Here is a 21026-nt window from a genome sequence, read left to right on the forward strand (position 1 = left end):
CGGTATCCCCGTGAATACTTTATCTCGATAACGTATGTTAACGTCGTCTGTACGGCGGTAATTGTACAGATGCTGTTTCTATAGTGAACAGTAATGATTGGAAACGCTTTCATGACATGCTGGCATGAAAGGTTTAGTATATACATACTGTGTTTTCTGCAGGTATACTAACCACGATTCGATAGGTTCTGAACGGGTAGGATTATCGACTAGATATTACAAGGAGAGACGTATTTATATGATGCCACCGTACTTAACCACGTAAGATCAAGATTACTTGGCAGTTATTTTTGTTTGTGAGGACGTGTAGTACGTGCATGCATCATGTTATCTTGGATGGATTTGATTGCCTTGCTTGTTATGTTGTTGTACTAAAATATGTTGCTTGTATCTGAATGCCGTCTAGACTTTATGTTGTAAGAGCCAACATAATCTGCTAGGCTAACCTGGAGTTGAGAAGGTCTCTTGTGAATCAAGTGGGTTGGGTCATGTTTGAACCTTATCGCCGATCTTAGCTTGACAGCCAAATCAAACCCTTGATCTTGTTTTGAATCTGTTTCGGCAGAACCATTGAACTTTTCCTTTGATGGTTAAACCTTGATAATTATCATCAAACTCTTCAATCCATTATTCAGTGATTCATCTATCCTTTCTTGGTGTTGTACCTTATATTGTTTGCTATTCTGGTTACAACATCTGAAAGTTGCACCTTCAATTTTTGCTCAAATGATTTTGGATAAATTAAAAAGATTTATGACAATAATTACTTTTTGAATACAATTCTCTCGGCAAAAGTCATGCATCATAACATATACCATCTTTGGTCAGTGCATGGTGTTGCATCGTCATCGAAAAATCCGTAGACTGACTAACAGGTGTGCCTCCAATATAACTTCGGGTTGTCTTCGGTTTCCTAAATCTATCTTGTTGTTGTTGGCACTACAGGGTTGTTATTCCTTTTTTGTGGTGGTGTTTAATCACATAACCATGATGCCGTGTCAGAACCTAAGGCCTCATGTGCGCTGCAGCCACATGATTGAGCCATTAGGAGCGCACTGGTGCCTAGGTATATGTGACGTAAGTCACTGCAATCTCTTTCTATGCAACCTTACTAGTGTCCTAACTTTTGATCCTCGCTCAAGGATATAGAACTACCCAGGTGTTAGTCACGAGAGAACGGTTGTAGAGTGCGAGTCATGTGCATCATTAACTCATGAGGGTATGCATCATACTATATGCATTTGTTACATGCATACATTGCAAGCATCGTCATCCTTGCATCATGGTGTATGCCTCATTTGGCCAGCATCATGGTAATTACATTGTGTCATATGCACCATTTCGATCGTGCATGGAATCCTCCATCCTCGTGTTGCACCATCATAGTAATCATACATTACAAGAGTGCATCACGTTCATGGTTATATATCAAGCATTGCACTCTGAGTTGGGGCATTTTGTTATTATCCCTTGATTGCATCAGTATAAATAGGCATGTTTTCCAATCAACATTATCCAAATCATTCAGGTAATAAACTCTGAGCAGGGGTGTTTCAAACATCACTTATCAATCTCTTGTACTACCCTCACTTGCTATCCATAAGTTTTGTGATGAATGTCGCCGACATTTATCGTCCTCATGTTGTGATCTCAACTCTATGAGAACTTGATCACCTTTCTCTCTCTTCTTTCGTCATACTCGTCTATGTACAATCTATTCATGCTTTCGTTACACTCATCTCATCATACTCTAACGGCTTTTACCATCAACATCAATCTTCTCTGGTGTGATTGTTTCCTGCCACTTTTGATGGGTGATTTGCTTCTCTCCCATTAAGAGTCTTTCGTCCTGAATCTCGGGACGAGATTCTTTTTAGGGGGAAAGGCTGTGACAGTTCATGTACTTGTAATCTAGACATATATTTTGTTAGTGTGAAGTATGTGCTCGTTAGTGTAAAGCTTGTGTATGTTTATGTAAAGCTTTTGAAAATTTAAAGTGCTAGTAAAAAGGGTATTTTTGTAATTATGGAAAAACTAGGGTTGTTTTTGTAAAATGTAATTGGATAGGGGGTAACTTCAAAATAAGTGAAGGGTGGTTTCGCAAACATGTTTTTCTTACTTTATCCCTTGTAAAAAAATATATAATTATCTAAAAGTTGCATTAGAAATGTATGTGTTGAATTGTGTAAAAATTTGGGTAAAGTTATGAAAATAAGGGTATTTATGTAATTTTATAAAAATATAAGCCCTTTTATGTAAATAGTTGAATTACAAAAGTAACTCTCAAAGTTACTCAGGACTAAAGTGTAAAAGGTGCAAGTCATCATGACATGTCTATCCAATCATTATGACGTGTCTATCCCGTCATCATGACGTGTCATAAATGCTTGCATTTAGGTCCTAAATATTATGAAGTTCTACTCTTTAGGACAAAAATAATTCAAATCCAACCTTTGTTCAAAATTTCACGTGTAAAGATATAATTTTTGAGTTTTTGAACTTGGGCCCTAAAGCAATGTTGTAGAGTTTGAAAAACTCTCCAACTTTCGTTTTAGGCATTTCTTCATTAGGGTTTTAAATTAATGTGAAATTTTTGCTTTACAGAAAGGTCCCTGCAATTTTCTAGATTTGCGCATAAGTCCTTAGGAGAATTCCATTTCTCCTTCTCCTCTCTGTTTTTCTTCTCTCTGGCACCCTTTCTTTTTCCCACCATCGGCGTCCTTCTTTCTCTCTCCCTCGCCTCCAATGTTATCTCCACCCCGGCTGCCCCTTTTTCTCCTCCACGGGGCGCAGGCGTGGGCAGCGCAGGGCGCCGGGCGGGCGGCTGCGGCTCGGCGTAGCTCAGGCGGCGCAGGCGCTGGGCGAGCGGGCGCTGGGCGGCTGGCGGCGGCAACACAGGCGCGCGAGCCGGCGCGGCAGCTTGGGGCTGGTAGTGCTGGCGCTGGCGGCGTGCGGGGCGAGCAGCGGCGCTAGCGGCGTGGGAGCAGCGCCCGGTGCAGGTGCGCTGGAGCGGGCCGGTGGCGCGGGAGCTGCAGCTTGGCGTGGTCCCGCATGGGGCCTCGCGCGTGAAGGAGCTGGGGTGGTCCGGCACCGAGCCTGCGAGGTGGCCGAGCGGCACGCGCGACCTGGCGGCGCCCAGGGCTCCCTTCCCCGTGGGCCGGTGGCGACGGCGCGCAGGTGCGTGTGCGCGGGAGGAGCTGTGGCGCTGGCGGCGCTGGAGTGACGACGTGCAGGGCAACGGCGTGCAGGGCGGTGACGTGTAGCGCATGGCGGTGTCCCCACTGGGCGAGCTCAGGCCGCGACTGGGTCTGTGTGCAGGGAGGTTGCGTGCGGTGCGGGAAGAGCTGCAGTACGGCGGCTGCGGGCGGATTCGCACGGGAGTAGTGGGGCCACGCGTGGAGGATGTCGGAGGCCGTCGAGGAGAAGGCAACGGAAGGCACGGCCCTGATGCAGACAGACCACGGCGCTCGCGGAGGCGTAGTGGCGGTTATGACGCGGCGAGCCGGAAGGAGAGGCGGCGAAGCGAAGGCAGCGATCGGGTGCGACGAGCTCGGAGGAGCTAGGTGTAGCCAGGCATGGCGAGCTCCCTTCATTCATGCGGAGGTCGAGGCAGGAGCAACGCAGCACGGGTTCGACGCGCAGCGCAAGACTGGCGGCGGTGGTAGACCGGCCCTGTACAGCACGAGGAGAGGGCGGTTGTAGCACACGCGCGTGAGCAGAGGAGGCTCAGCCCATGAGCAGGAGAGCCCTGTGGTTCGCAAAGAAATCAGCATAGCGAACCAATCCGACCCTATCGGCTTCTCCCATAAGACCACGACGTCCAGCAGCTCCAATTCCTTGCCGATCGGCCGAGCAAGACCACAACACATCTAGAAAGCTCCTGGTCCCTCTTATCGAGCTTCTTTGAATCCCTTCGCTGAAACATCGCCAGCCAACCGCCATCACCATGAATCACCGCGGGGATTACTCCTCCGGCCATTCTCCACCCACTACAATCCCCTGGCAAGCTTCTTCGTCACCCACGGAACCTCGCCACTGTCGAGCTCTTCTCGCCACCGATCTTGTTCGCCACGGGAATTCACTTTCCACCCGTTCTCCGCAACAACCAAGGTTACCCCAAGGTTTGCCTTGATCCACTGAATCTTCCTAATACCGGCGACCCCTTTGCCGGAACATCGTTGTTATCTTCCCATTCTTTGTTTTCCCCGACCAGGGATTTAATTGCTTTGATTTAGAAAGTTCTAGGGTGTTCTCTGTAAAACTTCCAGAGCTTTCTTTATTTCAAAACAGTGAACTTCTACATTTCATGGAAATTCGTAGGAAACACATAAAAATACAAAATCAGTTTTGTTTGAATCCTTAGGTCAAAACCTACAAGTTTTATGTTGTGATGTTGAGTTGAAAGTCTTTGATTTGTGGTCTAGGTTAAATATTAGGAAATGAATGCTTTATTTGTACCTTATGTGTTAATCATGTGTTGTAGCTGAAAAGTAAATCATAGGATGTATGTCTTAAGTAGAGATGTGTGATATCTAGTTAATATTTTCACACGAGTGCTCATATCCCTACCATCAAGACCTTGTCCTTGTTTTGATTGCCGTTTCCTTAAGGTCCTTTTCATATAAGGATCCTTGTTAGTTCTTGTGTATCTGCTGCTTAGCTAATACATCTATGCAGCTATGCTTCAGCGTCAGCTATCAGCTCAGCCGCTAAGCATCCGTTTCAATCGAGTTTATGATGTTTCTATGTAACAGCTGTCAGCCGATGCATTTCTTTTGATATGCTTCTACCATCGGCTGATTAGCTGATCCGGTTGTTACCCTTCTAATATTGGCTACCGCCGATACAATTCTTTTGTTCTGTCCTACATCGGCTGCACATAGTCGATGTATCGGAGATGCACACACGATCTTAGGGTTCTTGCTATCGGCCGATCCAAGCCGATTCTAATTGTTTTCCATATCGGTCAAATATGGCCGATCAATCCTTAGTTTTCCCATCCTTATCCACACACTTCTATCAGCCGATTTATCAGCTAGGAAATCGGCTATATATCTATCGGTCACATACCCTCAACCACACCCCAATCAGCTGCACATCTGTAAAACATATCCCCATCGGCACAAACCTATCAGCCACATCCTCTTTAGTCTAATTCCGCACTTGTGGTTCCATCAGCCTAGACCAAGTTTAGTATTCTGTTCCACCTGGTTCTTGTAACCAGTTTGGTTTAGATGACCCCATCGGCTGTACATCAATTGATTGTTGTACCGACATAATCAGTCGATGCAACCACACCTAGTTACCTAGGTTAACACTTAGCACATTTCAATTAGGTATAGTCAGTGTAGAGTAGGACAATCAGCTACACGACTGATATGCCCCAGTAAATATAGGAGAACACTGAGGATGAAAATCGCTACACAGGCCAAAGTACACAACCCTAGATCAGTAAGAAAGCACAATAGACACGCCTCTTTTAGGCACGACCAATACAGCTTTAACCAATCAACTAGCACCAGTAGACCTTCAATCGGCTAACCTGATGCATCCTCATCGGTTAAGGCCAAGACCAATACACCAACCAATTAGATAGACCAAAGACATGCTGATAATCCAATCGGCAAGATCCTTCCTTTTTCTGTACTTGAAGTACTGTACCTTCAACGTTCCTCTCCATATCAGCCGATTTGACCTCAGGTGAACCCAAATCGGCTAATCTTTTCTACTCATATACAGAGATTGCTCTTGCCGATTTCCCTTCTGAACAGAAATCAGCAAATTTCCTAAAACTGTATAAAGAACTCCCTTCTTTACCAATTCTATCGACTGAACCCCTGTTGTTTCCAACCGACTCTGTTGTAGTTTTCAACAGATAGCCCATCTTAATTAGTTGTCCACCTAAGCTCTGTCTAAGATTAGTTTCAGATCTTTTTGGTTGTTATGTGAGTAATATATCAAATGAGTGTTGGACTGCAACTTTATCATGAATTAAGATAGTTTGATGTGCACACTTGAATGTAATATTGCATTGCATGTAGATACGACTACTTCCGCAAACGATACCTACAAGATCTCCTAGGAGTCTGCGGAGAATGTTCCTGAAGACCAAATGAACGTCACCAAGGGATTATCGGAAGCCCCGAACCAAGTTCGAAAAATAATAATACTAACATCCCTGACTTCAGTCCCACCAGTAAAGGCAAGCCCCGATGCATACCCCAGTAATTCAATTTATTACAATTCCATTATTATATTATATATCTTGCATTACGACTAGGAGTTGAAATGAAATCCTAGTTGCATAGAATCTTAGGAATCTAATGTATTGTACCCGAGTCCTTATCACATAGATGCTCTGCTAAATAGGACCGGTAAAAATCGAGTGATTTCCTATCACTCGCGCGATATAGGAGTTGGATGTTTACAATTCTGCAATCACTATAAGGATAATGGACAGGGCCATGTGCGATGCCATGACCTGGAGTTTTACCCTGTCTATTTTGAATAAAGTTGATAAGGTCGCAGCATGTGGTTGTGGTGGCTAAGCGTTTGAAAGTACTAGCCACATGCCGGGATAGCCACATGCCGCGAAATATGGTAAGCGGTAAGCCTAGTACCCGAATGGCCCGGCAAATGGACACGTCTCCACCACTCGTCTTTTATTTTATGTTTACACGCACCGACGTGTGGGAGTATGTTCTGCAAGGCAGACAGGAATACGGGATCATGTAGTCATGCTACAGACGTATGTCCTGCACAATTGGTGTGCGTACGGTCCTGCAGTCGCTTGTGGTGGCCCTGATCCATAACCTGGAATATGCGGGAAATGGTTGCTTCGGAACGATCTTTGGATGTTCCAAGCGTGTGAGTTAGGTTTACCTTGCAAGGTTGAAATTCGATTCAGGAATCGTCCGTTTCTCGCGGAGATTGAGACTGCTTATCCCTTTTGCCACATCGAGTAAAAAGTGTAATTATTGATGGAATAATCTTGATGGATGATAATCTCTATCTTGCTTGTTTAGTATAGGTGCTTACCTAGAATGGCTAATCAAGCTAGAATCTGAAAGCTAAAACTTGAAAGTAGGTTATACTCTTTGTTACTTTTCAGCTGAAAATAAACCCAGAACCTTTACAATACCTTCATGAGTCTAGTTATGGGCTAAATTATACCCAAACCCAGGTAAGACTTGCTGAGTATTAGTATACTCAGCCTTGCTAGTTTTATGTTTTGCAGGTAAAGTCTTTGAAGACCCTACTCTTCCCCTGTCTTGGCCCTGTGCTCTTCCAGATGGTTGGTCCGTGGAATGGGATCCGTCCCCGACCAACATTAGTGATATCAAGTGATGTCGTGCCCCGGCTTAGCATGACATCCGTCTTGACGACGTGTTGTAAATCATCGTGTATGTTTTCCGCTACCAAAAACCATAACTTTAACAGTTGGTAATAATTTCTCTAAGTTTGAAATTTCGTACTACTTCTAGAAACTCTTGTAATGTAATTCCCTGTGATGTAAAATATGATGGTGACTGTATCTCTGGACTCACCTTCATGTGAGGTAACCTTATTTGATCCTGTATCGGTGGTTTATCGGGACGCTACCCGACAGGCCAAGGGATTATACCGTTTGAAGCATGTTGGATCCCTCTGGAATGGACTCGCGTACTTGAGCTGGTATAATTCAGATTGGTACTGGCTTACCCACCGTCGCCACCGTTCAATCCGCGGCCGACGGCCCGGATCCGAACCCCTTTCCGATCAAACCTAGACGCTCCGGTCAGCCATGGCAATTTTGCAGGAAGCTCGCTAAACTTTCGCGAAATCAACACGCTGTCCTACTCTATTTTCTTTCAAAAAATTCCCAGTACTTTCGAATAATAGAACCCGCTGTACCTATGCTAGGTTCTAACACTTTAGACCTCAAGTTTTTATCTAAAATTATATTTTAGCCCCTAGATTCTTTCTGTTTAGCTTATATAATTAGTTTTTCTCGTGTTTAAGCCACTGCAGAGCTGTTTTGAGTGTATCTATAGTATTTTAAATCTATTTTGAGCATTCTTAATACCGTTCCGATTGTTGTAACACGTAGAACTAGTTTTTAAGTTTCTCTCTTCTGTTATCACTATTTGGTGTACTATTTTAATTTATTTTCCTTTATTTACTTGTATATACTTGTATAGATTTTGCTTGGCTTGTTCATGATGCATAGACAAGGAGCTATTGGAGAACTTGCAAGAGCAAGAATTTGGAGATTCTAAGCATCAAGGGACAGTGGCGGACAAATTATATTCTTTGATCGTATTTTTGTCCTAATAATCTTTACTCATTCATTTATGTTATACGCATGCTTATGTAGGACTAGTTGGTACAGAAGGAAACTACAGGACTGCTTACATAGCATAGAGTAGCACCTATTGTAATGTATTCGGATAAGAGTAGGACTAGTTGGTACAGAAGGAAACTACTCGGTATTGCTAGAGTATGGCTCCTAAACTCGTACTACACTAGGATTCCATGTAACCCTGTCCACCCAAAGTATATAAGGGCGGGCAGGGACCCCCTCCAAAGCATAACCAATCCCAGGCAATACAAACCACCATACACAATGTAGGGTATTACGCACATCGCAGCCCGAACCTATCTAAACTTTATGTTGCTAACACCTTGGAGTTCCCGATCTCAGCGACACCCTACCTGATGTGAACTAGGGTTCCTGATCTTTTGAAAGGTTCTGTTAACTCTTGATTTGGTGGAGTCACGAAAAAATTTGATCTGGCTTATGAACAACACGTTTCGAACCCCACAATCGTAGCACCACGTCTCCTCAGGTTATCGACCGGTGTTGCACGGCCGACCTTGCCAAGAAGTAATCCTTGCCTGCGAATCAAAGAACACAAGCAAGAACAAGAAAGAATGCAACCAAAATTGTAAATGTATGATTAACTCATGAAGTTAGGGTCTCACAAACCGATGAATGAAACTGTTCTTGACAGAATAATCTAAGCAAAACCAAAAACCCTAACTGGGATGATGGCTAATTAGTTATAGAGTCTAGGGTCGTGGGAAGACCCCTATTTTAACACGCCCCTAATGGGCTCCACTATGATACACGGCCCAAAGGCCAAAATACAGCGACGTAGCACCGAGACAGATTCTGGACGTCCACTTAATTCGATGATTCCCGTTGTCTCATGCATCATTTGATCATGGGACTGATGCCATTGGAAGCTCTATGAAAATATCTTTCTAACCATATGTGGAACGTCAAAATCGGACTCCTTATGTAGCCTGTGCGTCCAATCTAAGGCAGACTGCTCCTAGACTCCGAGGTGGATTCGAAGCTGATTTGTATTTGGCCTCCAAATGTCTTGGATGTCCCTTGCTGGCCTTGTCTGACTCCAAGCTCCTCTCCATGCATCGTCTGGTTCTCTCCTTCATTCCTAATCATAATATAATCATTAAATAGTAATCTATTCTCAAAATCATAAAAGGAAGTGCTTAGGAACGAGCTTACCTCTAAATTCAATTATCACGCGCAAGCTCGAGTGATTGGACCTTGAATGTCCAGCGGAGTGTTGTGTGCATCCGAAGGAGTGATGTCCTCATCACTGCCTACAAGTCTAGTACCTTAGGGTATACCTAGGTAGGCTTGCCAGTAAACACTGATAGATGGTGCGCCAGGTAGGGGTGATCATCGAAGATCCCTTGGATAACTCAATGGTAATGTTCACCACCGTTATGCCAAGAACGGCACTGTTGACATTTCTTAGTGTCACACTAGGATTGTTAGTCCTCGGCAACAACACCAAAAATACTCGTTGGTATTTCTTGCGTCATAGATAAAGTCGCAAATGTATGGAATACTGTTGTAGCATTTTACCCGTGAGTAATCTCAGGTGTTGTATTTATATCTCCGCAGGGAAAGTGGCGGTTATTGATAGGTAAGTTAATGATTAATTCTTGGTTGAATATTCGATTGCATAAATAGGGGTAAGATAATATATGGATAATGAGGTAGTGTGACACACAAGTTACTAAAGCTCAAACTCATGAAAAGGCTTAGGCAGGGAGAAAGGAAGAAGAAAGCAACTCGAAACTTATGTACTTATATCTAGATATACAGTTTATATTATGCACTCATACACATACACATCATTATCCTTAGCTCTCGGCTCCTAGGCACTACCGGGAGAACCGCAAATGACTGGCAGAGAATCCACCAGCCAACTCGGCTACTTTATGGACCTCTTACTGCCACTACCCGAACGAGGAGGATTACGCTGGACGGACAGAGCTGTCACCACCTGTCGCCTACCCACGTGGAGCCCTCACCCTACAGATGGATAAACATCATACTAGAGCAAACATACGAATACCGGAACCATTGCCGTGACACTAGATTTACTCTTCTAATCATGCAAGGTATAAGGTATGAATACAAACTAATCATATAGTATATGTCTGACATCGCAGAAGATAAACTATGAAGTATAGAAATCTAGAAGATAACTCTATTAAAGATATCCGAGAATTACAAAGGAAAGTAAGAGCTAGACCCATTCCGAATACTCCTAGGCAACCTCGAGAACCCGAAGAAGAGCTATTTAATCCTAAACTCCACTAGCCTATGGACTAAGCAATAGGGGAATGAGTGAATGAGCAACTTGAGGTGCGTCTTCATTTGAGCCCCCTCCCCTTATATTTATAGCCTTGTCACAGGAGCTCTTGGCCGGCAAAATAGCTAAAATCACCTGGAACCGATATTTGGAGGACCTGTGTGTGGCAAAACTGCCTGAATTATTCCGGCTCAAGTGCACTGGTCATCGCTATACAGTTGATACTAACTCAACGCACTTCAAACGGAACAACTCATTGGTCTGTCGGGTCACCTCCCGATACAACCATGGTTCAACAGGATCGAAGTAGGTTTACAATCATACAATAGATCATAAACTTTTGGTCCACAGGATAATTAAACATTATTACAAACTGTTTCAAAACTTAAAGTAACTTATACAGACATTGTTTTAAAACAACAAGCTATACAAGCTTGTGCCAGAGTAACAGCGGAAGAAAATTTACGAGCGACTACACACATCGTGAGAGTTGACACCACATTCAACCCGAACCTGGTGTCATTCCGGAGGGTCATTGCCGGTCGGGGACGGATCCCACTCTGCGGACCAGCCAAACGGAACAGAAAATGGGCAGACTGGACTATCCATTGGGTTCACACCGGTCATACCTGAAAAATAGACTAGCAAGACTAAGTATGCTAATACTCAGCAAGACTTACCCATGTCATGGTATACTTAGCCATGTAACTAGACTTATGATGGCTTGTAATGGTTCTGGATTTAATTTCAGCTGAAAAGCAACAAAGAGTATGATCTAACTTTCATGTTTTAGTTTTCAGCTTCTAGTTGCATTAACCATTCTAGGTAAGCACCTATTCTAGATAAGCAAGGTAGAGATTAGCATCCATCAAGATTATTCCAATAAGAGTTACTGTTCTTACTCTATGTGGCAGAAGGAATAAGCAGTCTCAATCTTTGCGAGAAACGGACAATTCCGAATCGAGTTTCATAACCTTGCAAGGGTAAACCTAACTCACACGCTTGGAACATCCAAAGACAATTTTGAAGCAACCATTTGCCTTTCATTCCGACTCGTGGATCAGGGCCACCACAAGCGACTGTAGGACCATACGCACATCCAATGTGCAGGACATATGTCTGTAGCGTGACTACATGACCGTACTCCTGTCCGCTGCGCGGAACGTACTCCCGCACGTCGTGAAAAACCAAAATACGAGTGGTGGGAGGTATGTCCACTCCTCGGGCCGATTGGTTACTAGACTTACCGCTTTCCATATTTCACGGCATGTGGCTAGTACTTTCAAACGCTTAACCACAGCTACCACACACTGCGACCTTATCAACTTTTATCAACACAGATGGGGTAACCTTCCAAGTCATGATATAGCACAAGACCCCATCCATCATCCTTATAGTGATTGCAGAATCGTAAACATTCAACTCCTACATCGCGCGAGTGACAGGAAATCACTCGACTTTTGCCGGTCCTATTAGCAGAGCATCTATTCAATATGGACTCAGGCTCAATACATAGGTTACTAGGATTCATGCATCTAGGGTTCCATTTCAACTCCTAAACTTAATGCATAATATAGATATATAAGTATAAAACTGTATAAGTGTAGTAATTTAAAGTACTGGGTTATGCATCGGGGCTTGCCTTCTTGAGTGGGGCTGGGGTCAGTGATGTCTAAGATTTCCGAACTTTGGTTCGGGGCTTCAGTTAAATTCTGGACGACGTTCACCGGGTCTTCAGAAAACCCTTGCTCGTTTTTCGGGACTAGTTCGTAGTCTCCGTCGTCAAGTGTCGCTGACTCTATATGATATGCAATGATTCGAATTAGATGGTTCTTGAGTTAAGAATTTTACTTCACGATAAAGTTGCAATCTAACAAATTTATACATACAATTTCATAAAGCAAGAGATTTAAATATAAATCTACTATTGATATCTTAATTCAATTGATTGAATTAATTTAATTAGGTTAACAAGTTTGATTTTTATTTTCAAATCCACAAAGGCTATAGCCTTGAATTTTTGTGGATAAGTTTTCTTCTAGCAGAGGAGCTTACTATGAATTGTTCATAATTTTCTGATAATAAACACTAAAGCATTTGAATTTAATTCAAATGTCAAGTTTAAATTCAAATCTTATGCAAAATAGTGTTATAAATTTTTGAAAGATTTACTATGAACTACTTTATTGCAGAACATCACATGGTAAAAAGATCGAAGTATGAAAACCTTAGTAACATGCTTGAATAAATTTAAACCATTTCAAGCTTGATTTGCATAAGTTTAAATTAATTCAAGCTAGGATTCATTACTATAGGTGAAAGTTTTACACAAGCTCACTGATACTCTAAACAGGCTACTCACCAAAATTCACAAACAATAGAGCTAATATGCATAAGTTATACTCAAGATACCCTTTTGCTAATCTTTAAAATAACTCTAAAAATAATTTGTTTCATACTTCACTTATTAACAAAAGTTGTAGAGCTAGACTTCTGGAACACAACAAAACTGGTTTGGTAATTTTTGTATTTTTCTACAAATTCTTATGAATTTTACAAGTTGGCTGATTTCAATTAGAGGGGGGTACTGATTTCCTACAGAAAGGCCCCTGGAAAGATTCAAATCCTTGCAACTGGGTCCTTGGCTGGGCTACACAGGGATGCCTATCGATAGCGTCCAAATTCTGGCGAGGGGGCTCACCGGCGGCGAGGGGGAAGTGAGGGGAAAGGTTCAGGAGCTCACGGTGGTCACGGGGGTGGCCAGTGTTGGGGAAGAGAGGGGCTGTGGTGGCGTATCAACGACGAATAGGGGCGGGTAGTGGTGCTCCGAGGAACGGCCGCGGCGTTCCGATGGCCGGAGGCTGGAGAGCAGCGGGAAAATGGCTAGACAGCTTCCATGTGATGATGTGGTGCTGATGGTGTGCTTGTCCGGGGCTGAGAGGCGACGGAGCGGCGGGACGACGGCGAGGCCGAGCGGCGGCGCTAGCTTGAGCTCACTGGCATAGTGGTCCAGTCGTTCTGGTGCAAGAGAGTGAAATTGGGCAGGCTGGGGAGCATCAGTGGGTGGCAGGGGTGCTTGTAGAGCACTGGATCGAGGGTGGGAAGCGGCGGAGGCGGCTGTCGACGACGAGTAGGAGCTAAGGCGGAGCTCCAGCAGGGCGGCGTGCTCGAGAAGAAGAAGGACATTGCAAATTTGGGTGCGTGAACACAAGAGAGAGTGCACTGGGAGCTCAAGGATGTACTTCAAGTCGAGGAGAGGGCACAGCGAGCGAGAGCTGCTGCTGTCAAGCTGGCGGCGGGCGTGGCAGCTCGGGGCGACGGCGGCGCGACGTGGAGGAGCGCGGAGAGGGCCAGCGCGGGCCGGGAATCGTCGGGCGGGGTGCTGAGGTGGCACGTGGCGTGAAGGAAGGCAACGCGGGGCAGCAGGAGCTCGGCACATGGCCGGCGAGGGCGGCGGGATCGGGCAGAGAGAAAAATAGAGAGAGGGGGACTGGAGGTAGATGAAGGAGGACCATAGCTCAAATGAAAAGTGGATCATCCCTCGTGAGGCAAGAAGACAATGACGCAAGAGGAGTTCGAAAAGCTCCTGCAGAAGAAATGCCCATGGCACCCAGGTGCCAATCATGCGGCAATTGATTGCTACCACCTCCGGAGGACATTTAGCAATCCCGGTGGCGGCAAGAAGAACAAGCTAGTGGACAAAGAACCCGAAGAGGATGACCAAGGGGACAAATTGCACGATGCGAAGTTCCAGGATGCCTCAAAGACCGTCAACGTCTTCTTCAGGGGAGATAGAGACTTGGGTTCCATTCGGGAACAGAAACTGCTTCTCGGGGAGATCATATCTGTCGAGCTAGCGGTATCACGATCACTCCGTTGGTCGAAGGTCCCCATCTCATTCTCACGCGATGATCAGTGGATAAGTTTCTTGGAGCCCGGTAAGTTCCCCCTGGTCCTGGATCCGGTGGTTGCAGAAGTCAGGCTCACCAAAGTGCTCATCAACGGCGGGAGTGGTCTCAACCTCATCTTCGCCAGCACTTTGAGAAAGATGGGTCTGGACTTAACGGACATGCTTGTTCCAAGCAAGTCTCCTTTCTACAGCATTGTCCTAGGTAATGCGGCGCATCCACTTGGCACGGTGGTTCTTCCAGTCACCTTCGGCACGAGGGAGAACTACCGCATCGAGTTCATTAAATTCGAAGTTGCCAACTTCGAATCTTCTTATCATGCCATACTGGGCCGACCGGCACTCGCCAAATTCATGGCAGTGCCGCATTATGTTTATTTGCTTTTCAAGATGCCAGGACGAAGTGGAGTACTCACTCTTCGAGGTGACTTGAAGAAGTAATATGATTGCAACCAGGAGGCGATCCAGTATGCTTCGACTACGCATGTGCCAGATGCTTCAGGGGAAGTACTCGCAGCTACGCAGCAGCTCTCCCAAGTCGATCCAGCTCCAGGAAGGTGACTCATCCAAGACCGCCGTCATCGGCGCAGGCTTAGATGAGAAATAGGAACTCGCGCTCGTCAGTTTCCTTTGGTCTAACCGAGACATATTCGCATGGAAACCAACGGATATGCCAGGGGTGCCCAGGGAACTGATCGAGCATAGTCTGAATGTACACCCACAGGCTGTGCCCAAAAAGCAACGCCTTCGAAGGTTTGCTCACGACAAGCGTGATGCAATTAAACGGGAAATAGCTAAACTCCTCGCGGCTGGCTTCATTAAAGAAGTAATCCATCCAGAGAGGGTAGTTAATCCCGTCCTTGTAAGGAAAAAGAATAATGAATGGAGAATGTGCGTTGATTACACCGATCTCAACAAGCATTGCCCGAAGGATCACTTCGGGCTACCGCGCATTGACCAAGTTGTCGACTTGACGGCAGGTTGTGTACTCCTCTACTTCCTTGATTGCTATTCAGGATATCACTAGATGGCGCTCAAGGAGGAAGATCAAATCAAAACCGCGTTCATCACCCCGTTCGGGACGTACGCTTACACAACTATGTCTTTCGGATTGAAAAACGCAGGAGCAACCTATCAGCGCGCGATTCAGATGTGTTTTGCTGATCAGCTACATCGAAACGTTGAAGCCTACATGGATGATGTGGTCATCAAGACCAGGAATCCCGACGACCTGATTGCAGACTTGGAAGAGACATTCAGCAGCCTACGCAGGTTTCGGTGGAAGCTCAACCCAACTAAATGCATTTTTGGAGTACCATTAGGGAAATTGCTCGGGTTCATCGTCAGCAACCAAGGAATTGAAGCTAATCTTGTGAACATTACAGCCATCACTGATATGGGGGCTTCGACCACAATCAAGGATGTGCAGAAGCTAACAGGATGTATGGCAGCCCTGAACAGGTTCATCTCCCGACTCGGGGAGAGAGGACTACCCTTCTTCAAGCTCCTGAAATGTCAAGACAAGTTCCAGTGGACAGAGGAGGCCGAGCAGGCCCTGCAAGATCTGAAACATCACCTTCAGTCTCCTCTGGTCCTTACAGCACCGCTGCCGGGTGAAGATCTACTACTCTATATTGCGGCAACAACTCATGTTGTCAGCAGTGCCATTGTAGTCAAGCGTGGCGAGGAAGGCTAAGTGCAGAGGCCAGTGTACTTCGTCAGCGAGGTACTCTCCGAATCCAAGGTACGCTACCCGACAGTTCAAAAACTTTTGTATGCTATACTGATTACATCGAGAAAGTTGCGCCATTACTTCGACGAGTACAAGATCACTGTGATTACGGATTTTCCGTTGGCGGATATTCTTCATAATCAAGATGCCATGGGGCGTACATCAAAGTGGGCAGTGGAGCTGGGGGCTGTGTCAATCGACTTCTGGCCACGCACTGCAATCAAGTCTCAAGCTCTAGTCGACTTTATGGCCGAGTGGCGAGAGAACCAAGTCCCAACTCCAGTCGGCAAGCCAGAGCACTGGACCATGTACTTCGATGGGTCTCTTAAGCTCGATGGCGGTGGCGCTGGAGTCCTATTTATTTCTCCACGAGGTGAGCAACTGAAGTATGTCTTCCAGATCCTTTGGGAGGTGTCCAATAATGAAGTCGAGTATGAAGCCTTGCTTCACGGGCTATGTTTGGCGATATCACTAGGCATCAAACGACTACTTGTATATGGCGATTCACTTCTTGTCATTCAGCAAGTCAACAAAGAGTGGGACTGCAACAAGGAGACCATGGACACTTATGTACAAGAAGTGCGCAAGCTGGAAAATAAATTTTCCGGCCTGGAGGTTCATCATGTGGTACGGGAGCATAATGTTGGCGCAGATATACTATCCATGCTAGGATCCACCCGCGCACAGGTTCAAGCAGGAGTTTTCATCCAGGAGCTGAAACAGCCATCCATCAAATCCTCACCTCAGGTAACCACTGATGCTGGCCTTCAACAGCCTGATCGGGAGGTTATGATGCTTGGAAAGGACTGGAGAGAGGCTTATATCGACTTCATTCGGGATCAAAGACTACCAGCGGGGATGGACGCAAGAAGCGCAGAGGCAGCTCATGTCATGCGCAGAAGTAAGGGTTTCATCCTAGTTGACAATAAACTCTACTGGCGTGGCGCACGATCAGGTGTGCTCATGAAGTGCGTCATGAGAGAAGACGGCTACGACATTCTGCGGGAGATACATGAGGGCGTTTGCGGCAACCAGATAGCTTCAAGAACGCTGGTGGGGAAAACATACAGAGCTGGTTTTTGGTGGCCCACCGCAGTGTCCGATGCTAAGGACCTCATGCAGAGATGCCAAAACTGCCAATTCTTTGGCAAGCAATCTCACGTCCCAGCTCACAGTCTTATCACCATACCGCCATCCTGGCGGTTTGCTTGCTGGAGCCTCGATATGATTGGGCCCTTCACAACGGCACTAGGCGGTTTCACCCATGTATTGGTGGCCATTGACAAGTTTACCAAGTGGATCGAGTATAAGCCGATAGCCAAGCTCACACCAGATCGAGTCGTTGATTTCATCTCCGATATCTTGCATCGCTTTGGCTTCCCGAACACCATCATCACGGACCTGGGATCAAACTTCACGGCCAACCAGTTCTGGGAGTTCTGTGAAAATGCGTGCATCGAGGTCAAATATGTCTCTGTCACACCCAAGGGCCAATGGTCAAGTCGAGAGGGCGAACGGCATGATAATTGATGGCCTCAAGAAAAGACTCTATGATGAAAACAACAAGAAAGGAGGAAAGTGGATACACGAGTTGCCACATGTCGTCTGGGGGCTCAGGACTCAACCGTCCAAAGCCACAGGACAAACACCGTTCTTCCTTGTCTACGGCTCTGAAGCTATCTTACCGGCCGACATCATGTGGAAATTCCCAAGGGTTGAAATGTACAATGAAGGCAAGGCAGATGAAGCAAGGCAGTTAGAGCTTGACTCTATCGAAGAGGCTCGCTGCACCGCTCTTGTTCAGTCAGCATGATACCTGCAGGGGATCCGGCAATATCACGATCGCAACATGAGAGAACGGTCATTCAGTATAGGCGATTTGGTCCTACGCCGCATCCAAGACGAGTTCGGCTTACACAAGCTCAACTCGAGATGGGAAGGACCGTTCGTCGTCAAGCAGATTACAAGACCGGGGTCTTATCGACTACAATACCCCGAGGGCCAAGATGTCCCAAATTCTTAGAATGTTCACAACCTGCGCAAGTTTTACCCATAAAGACGACATGCAGGGACAGCTGTTCTCCGAGCGCCTAGATGATTTTCTTCCGAATTCAATTTGGAGGCTATGTGCCACAGAATTTGGAATGTAAATTTTCTGTTAAGATACGGAGGCCATAGCCACGTTCATGTTTTATATGAATCGACTTCTTGCCATGAGTTTTGACGGTCTTTAAATACGGAGGCTACGGCCACGTGCATGTTTTATATGAATCGACTTCTTGCCATGAGCTTTGATGGTCGTTTGCGACAACGATCGCATTTTTCCCAACAGGTTAGATCCGTTCGATCAGATTATATCTAACTTGTTGGACAGGCTCACATGAGGAGCTATTTCAACTATGCCCAGAGTCGTTGCACTCGGGTAGTTTCGACTTCTTGCCATAGGCATGGCAGTCACGCAACGATGCTCGCGTTCTTTCCTAACTGGTTAGACCCGCTCGATCGGGTTATATCTAACTTGTTGGACGGGTTCCTATGCGGAGCTACTTCGACTACTTCCAGGGTCGTTGCACCCAGGGTAGTGTCTACTACTTAGCCTTTGAACATGGATGACAATCCAGAAGTCATAAGGCACATACAAGTGGAGACATCAATGACAGATATATACAAGGAGAAGAGTACTTGTTTATACAATATCTCAATCTTGTATTACACTTTCTACTATCTTTTCCGCTACAGGTCGGGCTTCTTGGAGGTACTCGTTGAATTGTTCTTCAGTGCACTCTGCAGCCACACCCTGCGCGAATGCCTCTAGTCAAGCCTCCGGCCAAAAGGATTTTACAAAGCTAAGTGCATGGCTGACACACGGATGGGGGCTTCGGTGAGGAAATTGAGGACTTTGTGCAGCGCTCCGAGGAGTCGCTCCAGGAAGGACCGCCCGTCTGCTTCACCGCCTTCTTGTGGGTCCACCATGTCAATAAGCTTTTGGGCGGCTCCCTTAAGGTCCTCCAGCTCCTTCTGTTGCTGTTCCTTTTCTTTGCCCAGCGTCTTGATCTGCTGAAGGCAGTCGATGAACTGTTGTTCAGTATAGGCGATCACCTTCTGCAGCCTCTCGACGTCATCTGCATGGTGATACAGCATATTCTTCACGTCAGTAAGCAGCTCTTCTTTATATGTTAAGATTTTCCTAAGCTCTACGGTGAAGATAGTTTTCAGAATTCAAGATAAATCATTATGAGAAAGTACTCAAGGGAAGAAAGGGCTTGCCTTGGTGCGCCTTTTTCTGCTCTTTGAGCTGTTCTTGGAGATCAGAGTTGGCCTTCTCAAGGTCGCGGAGATCGTTCTTGAGGAGCCATGTTTCTCGCGTCCGCTCTAGCTTCAGCTTGTCGAGCTCTCTCTGAAGATATATATTCTTCTGCTGTTCTTCTGATATGCGTTGATCCTTCGCTTGGAGTTCCTGGAGGCCACTCACCACTGCTTTCAGCTTTTTGGATTTTCGTTGGGAGAGTTTGGCCACATCATGCATAAGGGGAACGACTTAGACAAGCAACTCGACAAAGTATAATGGCAGAAGAGTAATCATGCCTTACCACGGTATACTGGTACAGCTCCTTGGAGATCTTCTGGAAATAGCGCATGTTGTTGGCCGTCAGGAATGGATCATCCACTAGATCCGTGGTGATGATGTTCTGGTATCCACTCCCGGACACCAGCAGATCTTCAGGGTTTCTTGTGGTACCTACAGCTTCTTCAGTTCTTGGTTGTGGGGCACCTCCAAGTCAAGACGCGTTCAGACATGAAGTTTGTGGTCTAAGCAGTTATCCATGGGAGGTCAGACACTTACTTGTGCCATCTGCAGGAGTGGCATCAGTGGCCTCGACTTGTTCTTCACCACCAGTGTCGGCTTCAGGTTGCTGGGGCTCGGGGGGTGGTGATTCAGGCACTGTCGTGTCCTCCTCGGGGGCTGGCGGCTCGGGGGCTAGAGTAGCGGAGATAGGCTTTGGCTTAAACCCCAGGGCAGACATAGACCTAATAAAGCAGAATCAGTTTTATCATTAAACAAGTCAAAAAGAACAGGACATGCATTATGCAAAAAGGATCTGTACTTACAGCGAAGATTTCTTCATGACAGCTTTCTTTATTCTTAGGGCCCATGGTACTTCAACCACAGTACTCGTTGCCGGTGGCGGGGTCACACCAGCTGGTTGCACGGTGCCCGCCACGGCAATGGTTACCATCCCTACCGAAGTAGTCGTTCGGTTCATCCCAGTAGTTTCTGTGGCATCATCTGCTGGACCATAGTTCCCAGCGAATTCGGTCCTGACCACCTTTTGACGCTTGGGGTCAGGAGGAGAAGTAGAAGGACTGCAAAAAAGACAATGTCAGCATGCAACAACTCCAATACTTGACAATTCACGAAGGCAGCAACTTCATACCTGGGGTTTTGACTACATGCGCACTCCGTTTGTGCACTACCCGACGACCCCGTGGGACCAATGGCAAAGCTTCGGTCAACTCCACGGATGGTCCGGGGGAGTTGTTCCTTTTCACCTTCCCTTAGGTTTCCCTTTCCGCCAGGGGGCTCTCCCTCTCGGTCGTTTCATCACTTGGCCGAGCTTCAGATGCTTGAGCCTTTTTCGCTTCTGCCGTGGCGCTGGGAAGAAGGTGGTCTGGTTGGGGGATGTCGGGTTGTGGTGGATAGCTTCGGTACCACTCTGTGTGTCCCTGCAGAGGATTTTTAGTTAGCGGTTGCACAAGAACAGAACTTATT

The sequence above is a fragment of the Panicum hallii genome, chromosome 2, assembly GCF_002211085.1.
Source record: "Panicum hallii strain FIL2 chromosome 2, PHallii_v3.1, whole genome shotgun sequence".
Lineage (NCBI taxonomy): Eukaryota > Viridiplantae > Streptophyta > Magnoliopsida > Poales > Poaceae > Panicum > Panicum hallii.